We start from the raw sequence: 22,103 nt of genomic DNA, 5'->3' as shown, positions 1-22,103 counted from the left end.
TTTAAACATTCCAAAATATATTTATATTGGATAATTATATCTGGAAGTGTTTCTAATGGATCTTATGCACATGCAGTGTTCAGTCAAGTAGATTGCCCTTGCAGAGCTTATGAACACATCTGATCCATAAAATGCACCTTCCTCACTGATCTCTGTTTTGTCTTGTGACACCTAATTATTTGACCTAGAAGATCTAAAATGTGCTTAATAGATTTGTAGTTTTATCCTGAGTGAAGAATCAACTCAAACTTCTATCCAATTTCAGAATGGCATTAAAAAAAATTGGCAACTGAAAATCTGCTAAGATGATTTTTTATCAAAACAGTTGGGAATTACACTTCCTAAATTGCCCGTGGCTGTTTATAAGGGTTTTTTTTAGAAAAACAGTTCTTCTGTATTTATGACAGTAGCTCATCTATTGCTACAAAACAAAGGAAAAAAAAATCAACATAATGCTAAAAATGAAGTTAAAGTTTGCTGCTGAGCTTCTTAAAAAAGGTTCTGAATTTGGGGTTAGAATACTCTCATGTCTTTTTAGTTCATGTTTAATAACTCATTTTTGCCTATAAGAGTCTTTCCTTTCTAAAACTTGGCGTGACATAACATGTTATTAATTGGCACTGTACACACTCAAGTGTTGATCTTGTCAGTTGCCCCGAGTGCCATAAAAATGTAAGGAAAGCAAATATCTCAGCTGAAAAGCTTAAATTTAATGTTTTGTCACAACTCAGCTGTTATGCAGGAAGCTGAATGTCTTATAACTCTTAGGTCTTTAGCTGATATAGGACCACAGATTTTAGAAAGCTGATGTGGTTAGCAAGGCCAGCTATTAATTTAAATCAAACATGGAAACAGTACAATTTCTGTCTGTTTTTCTAATGGCAGAGAGCAATGGAACCTTAGAATAGGATAGTTCAGTTGGAACGGACCTGAGACAATCATCCAGTCCAGCTGACTGACCAGTTCAGGACATGACCAAAAGTTAAAGCATGCTATTTAAGGGCATTGTCCAAATGCCTCTTAAATGCTGACAAGCTTGGAGCATTGACCACTTCTCCAGGAAGCCTGTTCTAGTTTTTGACCATCCTCTCATGAAGAAAGGCTTCTTAATCCAGTCTGAACCTCCTGTGGTGCAGATTGGAACTATTCCTTTCTGTCCTATCACTGGGTCGGAGGGAGAAGCAATCAAAACATCCCTCTCCACTTCTCCTCCTTAGGAAGCTGCTCCAGAGAGCAATGAGTTCACCTTTCAGTCTCCTTCACTCCAAACCAGACAAACCCAAAGTCCTCAGCTGCTCCTCAAAGGACCTGTGTTCTAAATTCAGATTAAGTGTTAATAGATGACTAGAGTTGAAATTACTGTGTGTGCATGTGTGTATACCAGAAGGAAAACACAGGAAACAGCAAGAGAATTAAGTTAGAGAGCAACCCAAATGAGAGAATTCAGAGTAAAATGTTATCAGATGAAAGATGTGTCTCCTGCTTCTTATTTTCCATCCATATTCAGGCAAATAGGATTCCATGTACATTTTTCAAAAATAAACAAGATTACAACAAAGACATTTCTGATTGCAAAATCAATTTCAGGGGAAAATAAAACAATCTGAAAGGTCTCAAACTGCTCAACTTCTCAAGCTATATCTCTGTGGAATTGTGTCTTGCTATTCTTCTTATTATAGACCTGTAAGAGAAAAGAAGGGTGTAATTCCCAAAATGTTATAGTTTGTGAGTTACAAACTGAAGGAAAAACAAAAATATATTTGTGAGGCAATGAAGGATTATTGCACATTCCTTTAAAGGTAAAACATACTGTTTGTAATTTAAAAGTAAATCATTTTATATTTAAATGTTATATTTTTCTTATGAAGTGACTTACCCAAGCAAAACAGCAATGCTGATTTGTCATTAGAAAGCCATTTTGCCATACAGAGATGGAATATTTTTTAGTCAGAGTTATTTTGATAATTCTGTGATATACCTATTTGTTCTTACATTATTATTTTTAACTGTAAAAAATAATCCTGTCAGTGGTAAAGGAATGGAACAACTTTTCAAAGTTTACAGTTCTTATGAAGACAACATATCAAAAAGAAAAAAACACAAACTGCCCAATATCCTTATGCTAAAAGTGTTCTGGGCATTGTTCTGGGCATTCTTCTAGAACATGGGGAGGAAGCTTTGGTCCTTGCTCTGAAGGTTGCTGGTATTTTTAAACAAATACAGTTTAATGTAAAGCATTCCTGTTTGAGAACCCTTGTCTGGAAATCAGTGCTCTCTTCCCTCTTTATCCACAAACCTTTATTTAGGTTTTTCTTCTCCGCTTTTCCACATGGTCCTTGTATGCTGAGCTACACAATGGTGCATAAGTCATGACATGGTCATGTCTGAAAATCAGGATATATTGAGGGGATTGGGGTAAGTCAAAGTAATGCCTGACTATGTGGGTATTCCAACTGAGGAAGATAGGCAGGAATGCAACACCACCAAATTAAAGTGAATAAGGGATTAGAACAAATTGGAATGGATGGCTGTAGGCAACATAGCTGAATTTTGGCCTCATTTAAAAAGGGTTTAGCTGGACTGAATTCTTTCTGATCATGTCAGCATCCTGCAAATGTACCTATTGATGTAGATAGCCACTGCCTCCTTCCCACAGGTAAAATCTTTTTACTATTTGTTGTACAGTAACAGCAGCCAAAAAGCAGGAGTGTCCCCAAAAGACATGTGATGAAATGTGTGCCTTGGAGGCATTTCCAAGGCAGATTAACACTCCTAGAGTAAAACTGGCCCAGTTTTAACAAAGATTTTTCCTATGGAGTGTGACAATGCAGCAAACAGTTGCAATACAGGAAAACAACACTGAGAAATCATCATTCAAATGTCACCAAGACAAATATCCCCTGTTGTGGCAGCCAGAGACCACAGAGCTCTAGATATGGTGTAGCAATTCTTCAGGGCTTCTGACAGTGGTAGGAAACAGCTCCCACCTTTCCCTCCAGAAAAAAAATTACCACTGCAACTCCCAAGGCAACAGCTCCCAAGCATGCTGAGAGTGAGAAAATCCCTGTCTCTTTGTATCTGCTCTTTCAGCTTTGCTCATCAGAGGTTTCCTCTTGCATCAATGGTGAAAGGTAGGAATGACATTTAGATGTCCTGAGGTCTATTTGGAGCCCCTCAGCCCCTCCAGCCCAGACACGTGTGGCACGCCTCACATCACTCTGCTGTAAGTAAAGGCTGGGACTCTACTTTTCAAGCACCACAAAAGAGGTGAAGGAAAGAGCCCGAGAGTGGACCTGTGTTTCTTGATCAGTGGAACAGATCACAGCACTGCTTAGGAATGACAACACTCAGGCTCGAACTACTGTGCACTTTTGAAGAATCTTCTAATCAAAATTAACTGTATCCAACAAGCAAAATTTTGGTTTCTTTCCTATTGCTTAGTAAATCACCACAAGGTTTTACTCAGTGTCTGAAACTGAAATGGAGTTTGGTTTCAAATGCAAGATAGTAATGAAAACAAACCCAGAGATATTCTTTGTGAAGACCGACAAATTTCAAAGAATGCAAAGTACAAGCATTCCAAATACACAGTTACATAAACTATTTCATTTTGCAATAAAACTCAGTAAGACATTAAATTTTTAACACTCCTTTACCATAGAATATGCAAATCAACTTTTACAAGCCTACATCTTCTAACAATAGATGGTACTACAAATTTCTACATTCACCACAACATTAAATAATGTTATAGCATTTTAACGTTTGCAAAATTAATCATAACTGCCTAAGTAATATATGATGGCCAACTTAGCTCTAAAACACTTACACAGTTTTTTTGGTTTTTTTTTTTTTTCACAGCAAAATGGAAAATTACGATAGAAGGATAAACACCTCAAAAATATTTTACTACTTACACTGATTTATCTGAACTGAGAACTAGGAAAATATTACACTATCAATTAAAATGGTGTAAATCACAATGCTCAGTGTCAAAGAATAAGAAGTTTCTGTTTATTAGCAGCCATAAGAACAAAGCCTGCTGTCTATTTATAGGAGCAATAGGCTGAATTTTACATTTCCTTTAAAAATCAGCGATGTAACTTTAGGCATAGGTCTTTCTTAGAAGAGTACAAAAGTCATTTTTAAATAGACAAAGCTTGTTGAATTTTATTTGTGCAACAGGAACACATCTGCTGCTTCATGACAGGAACCACATGGGTTTTCCTTCACAGAATTTAGGCTCATCATGCTTATCATGAGGAGTACTGCAAAGACAGCGCACTATCTGAGAATGCTGCTGAAGCAAAGGAAGGATCTGGGCTGTGGTGTGCGCACCTTAACACAGCCCCATGTTAGAAAACCAGGCTGTTATTTAGCAATCACAGAAGGCTATTAATCTTTGCATAAGATGATATATACACTGCATTCCCTGTGCTCTCCAGCAAGGTGAAGGTAGGATTGAAATCAGCTGATTAGCAGCTGGTGGGAGAAGAATAGGCACAGATTTACAGGTCTGAAGCAGTGAACAGAACAAAGAGGACAATCGTGGAATATACAGATTCATGTATCAAATGTATCATGTATTCATGTAGCAAATCACCAATCAGTCTTCTTGTGCCTGTGATATCCACAATAGAACAGCTCCTTACTAGTATGTGGGTTATTGAAGTGTCTTCAGCAGACCAAAAGAAAAGGAGGAGAAGGACAGGGATGTGAACTTCACATCAAAGCGGATATGCTGATATGAATATGCAAATGTGAGAGAGGGGTAAGAGGGGTAAGAGATGTAAGGAGAACAAGGAGATGACTGACCTCTCTCTAAACTGGAGTAGCCCACTGCACAGACTACTTGCCATCAAATATCTTCCTTCCTATAGACCAGCATTGGCTCAGATCATTGCCATCATTACAGAGCACTATAAGGAAACCCATTTTTTAAAGGTTTTAGGCAATAAAAGCCATGACTTCAGAAATGGGAAAAACAGTGAGGTAGCAGTGTCTGTTTTGGCATTTGTGGTAGGTACAGTTTCAAGATACTTCTGCCATTATCCCCTCATTCAACCATTACCAAAACACATTGTTGCGCATCAGTAGTTAACAATTGTTGAATCTCAGTGACAGACCCTTGGAGGGAAATGCTGGCAGGTAAATCAGGGAGCCCTGCATGCACCTCTGAAATGTAGTCCTCCTTCTCTGAGTAATAAGAATAATCTGTTCCCTGTACTGTGGCAAGTCTCCAAGCATCACGCTGGGCTGAACTTTAGATGAAGTTGGCATATTTGAAACAGCCAGCCTAAGTCAGTCTCATTGTTTGGATCAATTGTCTCTAAACAGACCTTAGAAATAACCATTCAATTTCTCATTTAATATCTTCATTTTTAATTGGCTTGTTGCATTTTTTATATGCATTGAAATTCTAGTACACTAGCTCCTGTGGGAAAATAGTACTCAGCAATTTGAACTTGTTAGCTGCTCTGAACATAGGAGACCTGATTTTCATTTATGTTATAGCTGCTTTATATTGCTCAGGCAGTAAATTCCATTTACACCCAGTAAATGAGCAACCGGAGTGGTGTAAAGTAACTTCAGCACGAATGAGAATTAGGCCCAAAGCCTTCCCGAGTTTTTATAGCAACTCTGTTATTCATCTCAATTGGTGAGATAGGGATTGATTGACAAACAAATAGCAACACGGTATTGCCTAGTTTGGAAGGAGAATTGAGCCAGGGATTAGAAAACCCCAATTCACCAAAGGAAGTCAGACTGGCTATTAAAAGCCTGAAGTCCAACAAAGCACTAAGGCCAGATGGTTTCAGCATACATTTTTACAATCAGCTAAGTATAAAAGATGAAATAGCTCCCCTGCTGGTTAAAGTATTTCAAAATTATTTACAGATGGGAATTAATGTTAATGAGTCATGTAGCTAACTCCCTACATACCATGCTCAAAATTTACCACCTTCAAGTTTAGTCCCAGCCAATGCACCAGAAAGTTTCATCATTTGAAAATAAAAATAGATTTTCCTTGTTTTACCTCATATAACTAACCATTTCAGTTTCACATCTAAGAGGCTTAAACAGAAGTAGGATAATGAGGGACAGGGCTAGTACCAGAAATGTCCTCAACGTGAGGATTATTTTAATTGTAAATTCACATGGATAGAAGATTAATTCATAAAATATAACATACAGTATGAGTGTGCTATGGAGAGGACTGATACTAAAGATATGTGCAAGAGTGGTGGAGCTCTCTCTCTGGGTGAGTGACTCAGGGCCCTGTTAGGTCAAAATGCAGATTTCACCATTTGATGCTCCCATGGGGCAGCCACTCACATGATAAAAGTGCTAATGGGCCACCTAACCACCTAACTGCACCTGTCAGTGAAACACAGAATATTCTGCTTCTTTTATCTGTATGCATTTCTTGGTTGTTTGCACAGACACAATTTATTAGATCTAACCCAATCAAAAATTTATAATAAACAATAAAGAAAACACAAAATTCCCCCACTGTGGACTTTTAGTCAGCTTATATTAATTCAGATTTTCTCCTGTGTACAAATTTAAAGTCAAGCTTTTGCCTAAGTGGCCCAGGTGAAGTAGACTGGAATCTGAATGAGCAGTTTCAGATTTCTCTCCTCTCCACAAATAAAAATCTCCCTAATCATTGCACTCCCTTAACAGATTCATTTCTCTGAGGTACAGCTAGCTTACAGTTTGATCTCTCTTCTCTCATTAAAAAGCAAACAATTTAAAAATACTCCTTGATCAAGGTCCTTTCAATTGCTCATTTTACAAATAGGGATAATCCAAAATGAATGAGACCAAGAATAAATTTCTGCTATTAGTCAAATATAATTACAGCCAGACAAATGATACTTTTAAATTTTAAAATTGCATTCAGGATCTGGGCTAGCATGGCAGGTTAATGCAGCACTCATCTTTCAGCTTTTTCTTTGTTTCACTTTGACTTTAATTTATTTGGTCTGTAATAACAACTGACTAACCAGTTCTGTATATGAAAGAAACCCATTATCAGATACATTATTTCAAAAGTCTGGGTTTAGAGGAAGATAAAGACAGGTAAAGCTTCTGCAGAGATCATCAAATGATCAACCTTTTGCCCTGCTGAGAGAAAACAAACAAAACCACTCCACTTCCAGAGAAACAGGTTTTAGAAACACATCTTCAGAAAACCTCTTACCTCTTACCTTGTGGTCATTCCTTGAACGACTTTCTCCTGACTTTGCCTTCACTTAATTTTTTTCCTTTGTAAATCATTCTTCAGTCTACTCAAATAACCAGTGCTGAAATTGGCATTGATGTTCTCCAATACTGGACAGCTGTGGATTTTATATTTTTTTAGCTCCAGCAATGCCTAAAGTGCAGAAATCTTTCCCACCTCACCATCTCACAAAAAACAAACAAACAAACAAACAAAATGAAAGCAAAGGACCATTGCTGAAGGAAACAAGAGTTAGTTTTGGAGGGAGCCCCTCATCATGAGAACTTGTGGCAGCTCTGCTCTGTAAGAGGTTTCCACCATATCTATGACTTCCGCGTGGGCTGCTCCATGACCGACGGCAGCGCTGCGGGAGGTGCCAGTGACCACATTGTTACTGTGGTCCAAATTGGCAAAGCTTGGCTAACACCGGATTCACTTACACTACGTTCACTTGTTACTACTAGGGACGGTCACTGAGAAGCCTAGGGGCAGTTCCTAAAGCCCAGTTTATTATCCAGATCATGAGAGGCAATTCCTGATGGCACCAGCATGCACAGAGCCATCAGTTAGCTGGCACTAACAGCAAGGAATCACACAAGGGCCACACCTTACACACAATACACAAAGGCACATTTCTGAGATATCCACTGCCAGTCAGTAATATCTACCCTAACTGCCATTTAATACTTACTTGCCTAAGTTGATGATAACAAACTCATACTAGCTGTTGGGAAAAGTCCATTTCTACATCTGTGTTTTCTGAGCAACTTAGCTTAAATATCAGCTCTGCCCTTGCAAGAACCCCACCGGGAATACTGTGTCCAAATCTGGAGTGCTCAGTACATGAAAGACGTGGAGCTGCTAGAGAGAGTTCACAGGAAAGCCACAAAGTTTGGCAGAAGGCTGGAGTACCTTTACTATGAGTACAGGCTTACAGAGCTAACGCTGTTCAGCGTGGAGAAGAGAATGTTCTGTGGAGAGCTTATAACACCTTCCAGTACCTGAAGGGTATTCTGAAAAACAGGGATAGTGAGTTTTTACATGGGCAGATATTGATGGGTCAAGGGAAAATTGTTTTAATGGTTTTGAACTAAAAGAAGAGGGATTTTGATTAGATGTGAAGAAAAAATTCTCTGCTGAGGATAATGAAGGAATGGAACAGGTTGGCTAGGGAAGCTGTGGATGCGCCATCCCCGGAAGTGTTCACGCCTGGTCCCTGAGAAATATGATGTAGTGGAAGGTACCCCTGCCCATGGCATCCTTAACCTAATGCTTCCAACACAAACTGTTCTATCATTCTGCGATTCTGGTTCTAAGTACCCTGTCAACCCAAATACTGTAATCTCAGCAACTCCAATATACTGTCTATTTTCTGTGAGAGGGGATTTTCCCCAAAGCCATCTGAGTTAACTCTGTCTGCTGATATTTTTCACTGAAAACTTTTTCTCTTCTCTCCAGACTGAGAATTCCTTTCTCTCAGTTCCTTTCTTTTTGAACATTTTCATTATAAGGCTGAGAAATAATGGGTACACAAACACTATAGCTGATGTATTTCAGTCTTGATATACTGAAACAGATACAGTGTGAAAGTATAAATTACTCTCTACAGTTTTCCTTATTGCATTTTAGAAGAAATTTAGATTGCAATAGAAAGATTTAATAAACACATTAAGATGTAAAGACCATTACTTATTAAATTAAAATGGAGATAATGCAACAAACAAATTAAAAATACTGTTGCAAATAAATTAGCAAGTTGATGGTTATTTGATTTAGATTATCAAATTATTCTAACTATGAGTCAAACCCTGCTGTGAGGCTGAGACAAGAAAGAACTGGAGGTTAGTTTTGGTTTTTTTTGTTTTTTTGGTTTTTTTTTTTTTTTTTTTTTTTTGTTTGTTTGGTTTTTTTTTTGTTTTTGTTTTTTTTTTTGTTTTTTTTTTTCCCTAGTCCGGTATTGGGAAAGAAATTTGGTTTGTGTCTCAGTTTAATACAACTATTTTGTTCCCATTTTTTTCCATAGTAATAGGGATTTTCTGACAGCGATTCAACGGTCGTGACTGCTTTCACAGAGTAAGGTGTAGACTGGATATTTTCTAGCAAGTACAGAGACCAAATAAGCTTCCTTAGCTACATTTTCACTGCTGTTTTCCCTTTTTCTTAAATGTCATAATTGTTCCAGTAGCTATTCTTTTGCTTTTCTTATTACCTTCCCTATTGCACATAACAACATAAAAACTAAGCAACAGAAATAAAAGAGTGTTTACTAAGACAGGTTTCTGCACAACAGTTGCTCTAGAAAGCACTTCTGTAACTTTGACAGCACTTACATAAAAGACCAATTTGGAAGCTCGTTTTAGGATTTCAGAAGATATTATCAGAAGGGTTTTTTTCACAACACATGAATTCATTCTCTGTGCTTTCATGAGCTGGCAGGACAGGAAAGGAGTATTCCCTTAACACAAGGCAGGGGGAAAAAAACAAAACAAAACAAAACAAAACAACAAAAAAACCCCACCAACCCAATAGAAGGATACCCTTTTACTTCTTGGCCTACAGGTCTTTGATGTATGCAGGGGCTGCATAGAATAGCTGATACAGTACCTTGCTTAATTTTTTAACACCTGCATCTACCTGATGGGAAGCAGAAGATTTGTCATCTGTCACACCCAGCTCAGACAGTTCTTTCCTCCTCTTGCAGAGCGTTCAATACCCAAAAGGAGGGTGGGGGACTTCTTTTATCTGCTTTGTGACCACCTTAGATGTGCCTTTGATCACTCCTGGAGGTGATTCTCATATGCAGTCTCTGATAATCACAGCAGCCTTCCTAAATATCGGATTAAATAGCACAACCTTAATACTGGGCTTTATGGCCTACGTGCATTTAACATAATCCAATCAATATTTCCCACTTGACAGGTCTTAGGGCTGAAATCACTACAACCACAAAGCCACCCAACAACCACCCTTGGGAAAATTCTCTCTTCCATGTACCACTGAGGTAAGCTCCAAAAATATTACAGCTGAATTCTCTATTATCTGCGTTAAATCAAGACACACTAATGTCGATCCCCCAAAATATGATTAGTAGGAAATACAGCGCTGGGATACTGAAGAAGCACCACTGAAGTCAGCCAGCATTCAGCACGATCTGGAGCAGAGAACAGAAGAGACTCAGACTCCTTGCTGTGCCCTGTAGCACCCTCTGATCAATGGTTTCTGGCACACGGCCGCAGATCTGAGCTGGCTCTGCCTGCTCCCGAAGTGCCGCTGAGGGAGTTAATAAGCCCCGGAATTCACTGCCCTGGGAGGAATGATGCAAAGCCGTGAGGCGGCTCCGTGGCGCTCAGCGGGGCGCTGGGACTGGGCCAGAGCAAATGAGCCCGGCTGATTCTGCTGAGGGACAGCTAATTGCCTCTGAAACAGGCACCCCAGGACTCTCGGTTCAGTCTAAGGAGCAGGCTCGGGCTTGTAGGAGTCATGAAATGATCAATCAGCCATGGAGAAGTAGCTAAAGCTGCTTTTGACTCACTCGGGCTGACCCTGGAAGCGGTGCAGTCGTGGTCATGCACTGCTCTGTCTGAAGCCACAGCCCCTGCGCGGAGCCAGCCGCCGTGCCCTGCTCTCCCGGCGGGAGTCCGCCCCAGCTGCACACTTGCCCACAGCCCCCTGAGCGTTAAGTGTATCAGTTCCAAGCAAACCCCAGGCAGGAGAGGTGGCGTAAGTGTTTCTACTCTTCTCTTAACGCATAAACCACATTTGAATAATTCTTTAAAAATGACTAATGACCTTGTGAACACTCAACACTCACACTCATTCATCTTTTCATCAAGAGATGCCAAGGCATGCATATCCTTGCCTGAAGGGAAATTAGGGAAATATGTTGCAAGATTTTATCAAGGAATACTTTCCCCGATCTGCTCAGCAGAAACTGCTTCTACACCTTCTTACACTAACTTTTATTTAACATCACTAAAACGTAAGGTATTTCTTTAACAGACCATGCTCTTCATGGTCTCTCTAGCACTTGCATTTACTGCAACTACTGTTAGCAAATTTAGTAAAACTGCTGGCAGCAGTTTTTCAACATAAAGACACTTGCTGCAAAATTCCTCTTCCCTGTTTTCCTTTCCAGTTTTTCTTCTTATTGAAGAGGATGGCAATTTAGTAGTTTCCCCCATGCCTTGCAGTGCCTTCTCTAGGCCACCTGCTGGACGGTATTACACCACCATTGCCTCTATGACATTGATTTCTGATGAATCTGCCTTAAAAACTGTGACTGTATTTCTATTTAGATGGAAGTCATTCCGCACCTGCAACCTCACTGACATGAAATTCAATTAATTTTGTATTATGATCAGAAACATTAAATAGATTTGATTTTGCAGAAAGTTGACATTTCAGCCAAGAGAGGTGTACATTATACTGATTTATGTGATTAGGGAAAAACACTGAGATGTTTTTCCATTATGGTACTTATCTGCAAGAGAGAGGTTCCTGATGTATATGAGCAGAGGGAAAGTGCTTTGACCTAGGAATGAAGAAAGTTGATTGTCCCCTCTTGCCATTGCTATGCTGTATGTCTGTGTATCTCAGAAAGTTCATTGTGTAGCTAAACCTCAGACTTTCCCTTAGAAAGCTGCTGTCATCTCCCAATTCATCATAAAGTGGCACTGCACACTAACTCTGAGCTAACATTTTGTCAGAGCTTGACAAGATCACTTTCTTTCAGGAACCTCACTTGCTCGGGCAGAGTCCTCCTGGAATGAATGCACAAACAGAATTGTGGACATTTGCTAGGAAGGCTAAAGTGAATTCAGGCTGCTGATGGTCTGCAAAAATGAACCCTGTGGTCATATAATAGGGATTTTCCCCCTCTGGTTTTCTTTTAGAGAATGTGTTATATATCTCTTGGTTAACTATTAATTTAAAAAGCATAATTGGTCAGTGTTGGCATCACATACTAAGCACAGACACATTGCTGCCATTGGGGGATATATTTTTGGATCTCCTTTATAAAAACTTTCATTACTTTTTTAGCATTTCACACTTTATTCATATGTCTTATCACATAGTGACAATACTGGAAGCTGAAAAATATATATATATAGGGCACTGGAATTTGAACAGCAAAGTAAATATTGTGAATATCTGTCTGGTTTTTATGATACCTTCTGTTGTAGACTATTTTGTTTTGTTACAATACTTCCACAAGTTTTCATGGGATTACACAGGAATCACAGAAAAATGTGGTATTTCATTGTTTTCCATTTTGATTTGGTCAGTTTCGTCTGTTGGGGTTGGCTGTTCCTGATCTGTGTCCTTTCCCAACCTCCTGCCCAGCCTCAGCCTTCTCACCTTTGGGGGAATGGGGAGGAGATGAGAGACTGGAAACAAGAGAGGGCCTTGCTGCTGCAGGAGCACTTCTCAGCCATAGCCAGCACACGGGTGTGTGATCCAAACTGGTCTAGCCACAGATGGAAAGCACAGGGCCCTGCAGGCTGCTGGAAGAACATTAACTCCATCCCAGTCAGATGCACTACAGTGAGCTTCTTACCGACTTCTCTGGACATGAAATCTCTTACACGGTGTGCCCCGAGGGATCTGATGTTTCCTCCTCTTTGTTACAAACTTACTAGGGCTGGCAAACATTAAATGTCTGCATCTATATTTTCTTATTCACTATGCCATGAGATGTAAATTACTTCAATTTAAAAAGAATAGTATATATTTTAAGCAATTTATTCCAAACAAAGATTTAAAAGTTTTCCTCAATCCAAAATTATTAAAAAATAAATACTTTCATTCTAGAGTTCTTCATTCATTTTAGGACTTCAGTTTCTGCAGTCACCTGTCAAAGATAAATATTAAAAACTACAACGTATTAAAATAGAAAAGTCTGGAAGCAAATTTGTTTGATATAGCAAATAGTTTTTGGCAGTGAAAGAAAGAAGCTGTGATGTGAGCAATCCTATTTTTGCTTGTTGTAATAAATGCCAACCTACAGATGGAATTCAAGCATTAATTCAAGAATATTAAATTATCTACTTTTAAAAATGAATCAAGTAAGTCGTCCCTTTTTAAAAGTCATGAAAAAGAAATCATCTTTTTTTAAAACTTGCCAGTAGAAAAGGGGATAAGCGGGAAGTACAATTGATCTCATCTAAAATCTTATAGTTGAGAACATTTATTATGGCATAAGGCAGAAAGGGAGAGAGGCTTATAAATGAGATCCAACTGTCTCTCCAGATGCATTTTGCTGAAAGACTATTCAGAGTGAACCTTTAAAACTTGAATTTGGAAAGCATAAGCCATGCTAAAATAAATCTAAGCTGATATATTCATTTGTAACAAAATGAATGTGACACATCATGGCTATGACAATATGTAATTTCACCCTGAGAATTCAGTTTTCAGAGGTGATTTAATTTTCTTTAAAACATTATTGAAAACTACAAGACAGGGATTAGAATAAATATCCTTGTCTCATATGGGTATTAATTTTGACAATGCTCACCCTACAACTAAGATACAAAGGCAAACCCATTATTTGCTAAGTCATCTATGATGGAAAGGGTTAGTACATAATTATCTAAATGCTCAGTAGGATTATCACTGTAATGTTTAAGGACTCTGAGCGGGAGATAGGATAAGGGTTAGAAAAATTAGACGATTTATAAATGCTTAACTAAATATTTTTTCAGGCATTAACATAACCCAGAAGAAGGAAACTAAGTCAACTTACCACTCTCTGTAAAGTTTGTACATACAGTGTAAGGCATAGTAGAGTCAGACTGCAGTAAGAGGTATGTCCATGGTATGGAGCTGTTTGATAAATGCTGTTGGAGTGTTTTTCTTTGTCCCTAAATTGTGTCCGCTAAAGTCAATGGGAATTTTTCACTGCATCTACAGGAAACGCATAAGGCCTAGATTCTTTACATTTCCTTTTACAATGTGCTCGATATTCTCAAACACAGTGCTGTGCTCCCTGCAACTGTGTGTGTACACAAATGTGCGCAGACACGCTTGCTATTGAGACATAGGTGTGGGGTAGAATTCTCTGCCTGCATGCCCACATGCCTACCAGAATATGTTACTGGGCACCTCTCACGTGTCAGGATGCACGGCCTTCATTTTCCAAGCTGCAGTAAAATCACAGCTCCAACAGTTTGATTTAGAAAACAAACCTGTGCCAGCTTTAAGTCTGTAAGTAGTCCTGGCGAGTTAATGCTGATTCTCATGTGATTGAACTTGAGCACGTGCTTAATTGCTTGATTTGGGGCCAGAGCACTGAGAACTGCTGGGAAGGGAGCTGCAGGCAGCGGGGTGTGCCCTGCTAAGGCAGGCACCACTCAGGTAGTAATGGCTCGGTTCAAAATTCTTTCTTTCCAACAGGCTAAAATGTTGAAGAAGCCAAAAGTTTTTGCGGCTGCTTGAAAGGATCTTCACAGCTCAAAATTCGAGGCAATAGGGGGAGAAAGGTGGCAGTACAGATTGGATATAAACCAGGAAAAAATAGGAACAGAAAGAACAAGAAGCATATAAGATATAGAAAAATGTCAAAACTAATAAGAGGAGATTTCAGCTACCAGACACACAGGAACAGGGACACAATGAGAGAAATAAATCAAGCAACAGTCATGTACTATATCCTCAATGTATTAAAAGGTGGCAAAAAAGGCAGAAGTTCTGACTTTCAACTGTGCAGCTGTTAGGAGACAAGAGGTGGAGGACTCACTAATGACCATAATCCAGTTGGATTCATTACTGCAGACTGAACCTACAAGAGGAATAAAAAACCCCCAAGGACTTTGAACATAGAAGAATGGGGAAGTGCTGGAGGCAATCCAGTGGGTTAAGCGCCTAATGGGAGGTGTGGGAGGAGGGAAGGACACGGAGGAAATGGAAACTGTTCAGAAAGCAATTACAGCATATCCAAGGGTGGTACGTATTATCCAACAATATGTGCACTAGGATGAGAAAAAGACCATAGCAAATAAAAACAGGATTGAAAAAGATATTGAGAGATAAATAAAATGGATACATGAGCAGCGTAAAATTTCAGGCGCAGAGGGAGAACTGAAAATTTATACAAATAATTTAAGATAAATGAACACAATGATATAAAAAGTGCAAGCAGATAATGAAATTAAATTAGAAATAGGCCAATATCAGAGTATATCCCTAGAAGATGTAACAAAAACTCTGCAGAGAAAGCAGAAGGTTTTTGGGATGAAACCAAAGCAGCATGATACCCTGCACTGGTTCACTCTCTGTTCATCATGGCTGAGTTTGCCATTCCTGAAAGGTTTGAAACAATAAAACAGTTGGAAACACTTGGTTTTAGGCAAATTTTTCTCCATTTACTGCACTCTAAGAAAGACAATCCTTCCATCCCCATCTCACAACCACCTTTCCCAGTTCATCCCAGGTGAGTGAAATGTAACTGCATTCCCTTAGTAGACACTGCAAGATGCTTGGGCAATTGCTTCTTTCACTGCCATTCCACTTCCCCTTTTTCACAAGCTGGAAATTAGGTATTATAGGAGGCAGTGGGTTTGAAGAGATATTTTCAGTTCTAGAAGGACTCATTTGTACTTTCAGGCCAGTTTAAGCAGTAAGATGGGAAACATATCTTGAGTGTAATTTTGCATGTAATTTCTGGATAAACAGTTTGCCTGAGCCAAGATCATACCAAGATGCATCCTGAAAAATGATAGCTACCTGCAGATAAGCTACCACACCAGAGAGTGCTCCTCTCTATTACTTCCGATAGTTGATGTGGGTCCTTGTGAAGAACATAAATCTTAAGGACACTTTTTCTGTCTTTTCACTAACAACAGAGTGAAAGATCTTTGCAGATCTTCCTCCTCAAGCCAGTCCTTGGCCTCTTCCCTTCTCCATCTCCCAGCTAACAATCTAATACTACCAGAATAAGACAAGGTAGCGTGGTTCAGGTCAGAGGATTCATATTATCTTGGCAGCGTTATAACTTACAGCATTAGCAACTATCCCCTTTCACATCTGCTTGGTAGAATCTTACAGGACTTTATTAACCCATTTCCTACGAATGGAGCAATTGGCTTTTGAGCTGCCTAAAGTGGTGTTCCTAGAGCCAACCCTTCCTGTGTTTTTTCTCCATGGCAGCATGTTTCTGTCAGAAAGTTCTGGTTGTAATTTAAAAACAATTGGAAGAGGAAACAAAACAACAGCCAGCAAAAGCACACTACCTGTAATATTAATCAGTGAAGTCCACAATAGAAAATCTTTTGCTAAAAGCAGAAGATTACATCTCTTAATTTACTCCTGTATTTGAACCACAGTAATAAACTGCATAGGACAGAGTTACTACTTTACTTCTGTTTAGATGTCTCATTTTGTAAGCAAATTTTATTGCATTTTTTTTCATTCAAGATTCTCTGTTGTTTTGGAAAGAAAAATACAATATAACCAAAGCTAATAACAACAATGTTAAATGACTGTTGGTCATTGGAGAAATTCTGTACAGTTTGAGGAAGTGGTCCAGTCAATCAAATGCTGTGTTTGGAAACAACAGATAGGAGGGCAGGTACTTCCCTATCACCATCTGTAGTGGAACTACAGCTGCAGCTCTGGTTCTGTTTGAGACGTGCACACAGCACACAGTGGGATACAGAAACATAATAGTCAGAGAAGCCGCTTAAAGCCACAAGAGAAAGCGTGGACTGGTTTGACAAAGATACAAAAAGCTCTTGATATTCATGAGATTCAGTAAGCACTGTTATAAAACTTCTTCTCACACTTAACCCTTTATAACTTATGGTTGTTTTTATTCTTACTGTAGCATGCACTCACACTCCTGTGAGATACTGGGGAAAAAGCTGAGAACCATATACAGCAGATATCATAAGGTACCACTTTCCCTGTACGGTATATTGCAGTTAGTTCCTTCATGACAGCTCCTAAAATGAAGAAATATGTAAAATGTATATATAAAATACTTGGAGGTTTTTATTAGATTTGTTTAATACTTTTCACAATATCACTGTTGTAACGACAGATTTCCTGTGCTCAGATATGTCTAAGTTCACTCTGTTCTTTCAGAAAAATATATATTCATCTTAGATTGAGTTTTCTTTAAGACAAAACAAAACCTCAAAACAACACAACAATCTCCATTTAAAATCCAGAGTTAAGAAGAAATACAAACTTGTCCATTCTTGATGGTTATACTAAATTACTTTGTTCTTTTGGTTACATATAAAATGTTCGCTGCAGTTGAAGATATCAGGGTTATCTAATGTACAGAGGAGCTGTTGCTTTTTATACAAATTTCACATGAAAAATATACAGATTTAATGGTATAATTTAACTCTATTAATCTCACTTAATCAGCACAAAATACACTTGACTAGAGATACCTCTGTGCTTTCTAATGTGAGTCTATAAACCAGTGTATGTATGGTTCATCCTTTATAATTCCCGTCAATAGCACACATACTGTATATAAATGTGCCTTGATTTTATTTGCTTTGAAGTTCTGCATCAGTGAGAATCTTCAATAATGGAAGTAAAGCACTTAAAGCTCTCTGCTCCCCTCTGCACCTTTCAGCAATAAATAAATAAGACCCCAGCACTGAAGGTAAGGCTAACCCTTTGCTCTAGGCAGGAGACCTTATTTCAGTAGTTTCACACAGATCAAGTTAAAGGGTAAAGTTTTAAATTACTAACTGCAATAACTTGTACTTTATTTTTTTTTTCACAACTCTCTTTTTTTTTTTCTACAAAATATTCTGAATTTTAGAACATGGAAAATCAGGATATTCAACATAACTTTTCATTTGAGGGTTTTTTTACCAACTGAATATACACTTTATTTCTTCAAAACAATGATAAAGGCATTAGAAAAAAAAAAAAAAAAAAAAAACACAACCACTTTGCTAAAACTGCAATTAAAAAAAAATCTTTCCTAAAATCCTTTTAAGGTGAACTAAATTATACTGGACATACATAAATAAAAAAGAGCAAAGAAGAACATGAACATATATTACTAGTGTAATTCATCAAAAACAGTTGACACTTCAATCTAATCCAGAAATGAAAACACAGAACTTTATAGAGTTATAGGAAGTAAGCAATTTAAACGTACCATGGCACAAGGTCATCTAACAATGAAGATGGGAAGATGTTCTCTTTTTATTCACTCTCCTTCACTCCTTTAATCTTTCTGAATCTATCAAGTACAGATTAATATAAATCTTTTTAACAGCCAGAGGTGATCTTGAAATCAGATAATTAATCGTTGTGGTCTAAGTTTTGTATAGCAGTTCTATCTTTCCATTTTAATATAAAATGAAAGGGTACTTTATGTAACTAAGCTATTACTCCGGAAAAGGTTTCTTTTTCCATAATAAAGTAATGTAGGGCTTAACTAATTATTTCATCATTTTAAAATGTAATTTTTTTTTGGTAAAACTCACTGAAATAGTTCATCTTTCTTAAAAGGGTGCTGATGTGGAAAAAAACAATTCTCCGAATACACTCACTGCTGCTCATTCAAAACACTCACTTGCCGAGTCATTCCCCACGTAGTTCAGAGCTAAATGTACGAAGCCAAGGAAATGCACTCAATTTGCTTTGAAAGTAAACCTCCAAAGCAATTTCATAAGCAAAAATCATATTCATGTCATACAGATACTGTGGTTAAGTTTATGATTCCAATTTGGCCTGGAGAGCTTTCAATACTCTAGGAAAAAATACTTCACCAATCTATATGTAAATACTTCAGTAAAACCACTGAACAGTGATCAAGTTCAGTATTAATATCACAAATTAAAGAGGGCACCTGAAAATGTACTTTCTAGAAGAATGATCAGAGCTCATGCTGAAGAATAATCTGTGTTTTCAGCACCCTATAAGCATGGCAAAACCTGTGGTGTTTCATTTGTTAAGTCACAGTGTTACATATATGTAGAAAACACTAAATACTGAAATACAGCCAGTGGTTTGGTGGCAGCAGGGTGGGTAGCAGGCAATCACCTGGAATGTCAGCCTAAAGAAACTCATGGTAGGACTAGCAGATCTATGTTGTACAGTTCAAATTGGCAATTAAATATACTTTATGGGCTTGGGCTTGCACTTCTATTATATGTTGTTAAACAAGAAAAAAAATCAAGCAGGTAACCCAGATAACTTCTCAGTTTCTAACTATTTGGTTGTCTCAGTGAAAGTGTGCTTATTTAAGCAGGTGTGACGGCAAATTTTTTGCCCCAGAGGAGAGTGGGTAGCCAAATACCCTTTTGAAGTCCTGTGCAGAGGACAAGGTAGTTGTACTGGAGGAAGGCACAACCATTCCCATACTTTCCAATGGTTTAGGGTTTTTGTAGCTCCGAGACACATATACTATCACCTGCTTGCACCACTGCCCACCTTCATGTAGGCCAGCATTGCCCTAGGACTCAGCTTTCACACAGCTGCACAGAGAGAAGCCAGCTGGAGTGGGCCAGTCCTTGGAAAGATCTCACAACTGTCCTTGCTATTGCTTCTCTCCCTTGGCTTCACTGTCTTACATTAAGTCTTCTGGACGTGGGACACAGATGCAGACAGTATAATTTCTCAAAGCTGCCCCTAAGTTGACACGTAAATTAGCTACAAAACATATGGGGCAGGATTCAGATCCAGACCCTAGATAACAAAACACAGGTGACCACCTGTGTACTAGATACACAAGGTCTCACTTCAGATAACAAAATTTAACTTGGTACCCACACAAAGCTGCTAAGTTTCATTTTAGGTGGAGGCCCTAAGATCTCAAAGACATCAGCCAAAGGTTAGCAGATGCAATACAGAACTTACAGGAGATCCTCAATTGCAATTGGGATTGACAATAGCAACTGGCATTAGGGCAGTATCCTACAGGTCTCAAATGACACTGCAGAGCCATAGCAATGTCACATTTCCCTGCCTTACCTTCATATACCTTGTCACTGCAAAACCTATTCACTAAGGTCTATTACAGAAATAGCATAAACAGGAAAAAAAAAAAAAAAAAAAAAAAAAAAAAAAAAAAAAAAAAAAAAATCACTCTTCCATCCACAATTTCTCATTGCTGGACCTTGTTGGACCAACCCAGCATAAAGAGTAGGAAGCACCTGAGTTCAATATGTGTACTGCCTGACAAGGCAGTTTTCACACAGAGATTCATAGGGGAAAGGATGGCGCTCCACTTTTCATTGCAAGGTAACTCTAAAGTGGTTTTAAATTGCAAAGTGCTAAGAGTCAGAGACGTTGTCCCCAAGAGATGAGCTGCCACATCTCTCAGTGCTGTGCCAGCATGGAGATGGGCACACAGGGAAGTGGTCTGGGCTGCTCTGCCATTTGGGGGTTCACAGGAGACTTCAATGTGCAGCAGGCACCAAACAGAGGACAGGACATCTCTGCAGCAGCAACTAAGAACCAAAACTTAACAGACAAATGTAAATTAGGAAAAAACATTTTTCTGTTGCTTTTCTTAACATACATTAATGAATGAGATATTCCTCTTAAAGCTGTTGTGTCTAGGCATTGAATATCTGCTGATTTTTGGTATGACCCATTAAAGAAGTGAACTGGAGGAAGATAGGGTCATTAGAGCCTTCTGACCCATTTTTAAAAGAGTTATTCTGTATGCTATGAACAACATGGGACTTGGCATGCAGTTAGGCTGAGAGGAAAGTAAGAAAATGGCTATGGCAAAGCCAGAGGGATAAAAAGTAGCATAAAAGCCAATAAGTATGTGCAAAGAAAGGTATGAAAGTCCCTGAATGTGTAGAAAGGAAATCTAAACTTGATGTGAAAGTCTAGTGTTTGATATCATAATAATTAAGCAAACCCTAGGAGACTAAAAATTGGCAGGAACCAAGTTGTCTTGCTTCAGTACAGTCAGTGTAGGAGATCTCCTTTGGCTTAGGACCCATCAGCTGCAACTTTTTCTCTGCTTACTTCCTATTTCCCACATGGCATATGAAAGGTAACAAAACACAGCTCAGAAGGTAAACCAGTTTTCACCCACAAATACAAAGAGACAGGAAGGCTCATGTAGTCATCCCGTGATGTGGGAGGAGTGATCTCTGTTCTCTCAAAATTTTTATCTGATAAACAAAACCAGGAGACATGATGCCAGGAAGCACACTAAAATTACTTATCACAGAGTACAAATTCTATTTACAATTACACTATAATTGCTTTTAGTTAACTTCAATCTTTCCCAACTGGAATTCACCCAAATAATATATTACAGTACAAATTATTTTATAGATGTTATATAGAATTGGAAATTGTGGCACCTACCCATGGACAGTGTGCAAAACATGCGCAATAGGGATGATCATTTGTCCTCATGAAAATTATTTGACCTCAATATGTTACAGTAGTCTATGATAATGCAAGTTTGCAATACTTTAAATAATGGCCCAAATCTGTCCATGGTCCCAGATCTTCATTTTGAACTCGCTATTTTATAACAGTAGAAAGGGAGTTTAACTTGTCAAGTGGTTGGCAAAGCTGAAAATGAAATATCATAAGAAAATATGTCAGAGGTAGACCTTTCTGACCCAAACTTCTCTTCGGCCAGCAAAACAATTTGTCTCACCAGTCACTGTATGGGCTGCATCAATCGTACAGCTGATGTTTTTTTTGGACTTGCATCAAACAATCTCAGTACATTGATCAGGACATTCTTAAATCTCTGTCCTTTCATGCTAAATCCAAAAGCTTCCTTTTCATGTGCACTCAACAAATAGACATTCATAACCTCAGAACATAAAAATAAGATGGATTTTATCTTGAAGGACCTAGAATAATTAAATGCAACCAACTTGTTTCTGAAAGGTTTCTCTTCAGCTCTGCCTCAAGGATG

This window comes from Hirundo rustica, chromosome 2 (assembly GCF_015227805.2).
Source record: "Hirundo rustica isolate bHirRus1 chromosome 2, bHirRus1.pri.v3, whole genome shotgun sequence".
NCBI lineage: Eukaryota > Metazoa > Chordata > Aves > Passeriformes > Hirundinidae > Hirundo > Hirundo rustica.
The sequence above is the reverse complement of the archived record's forward strand: the minus strand, read 5'-3'. Positions refer to the sequence as shown.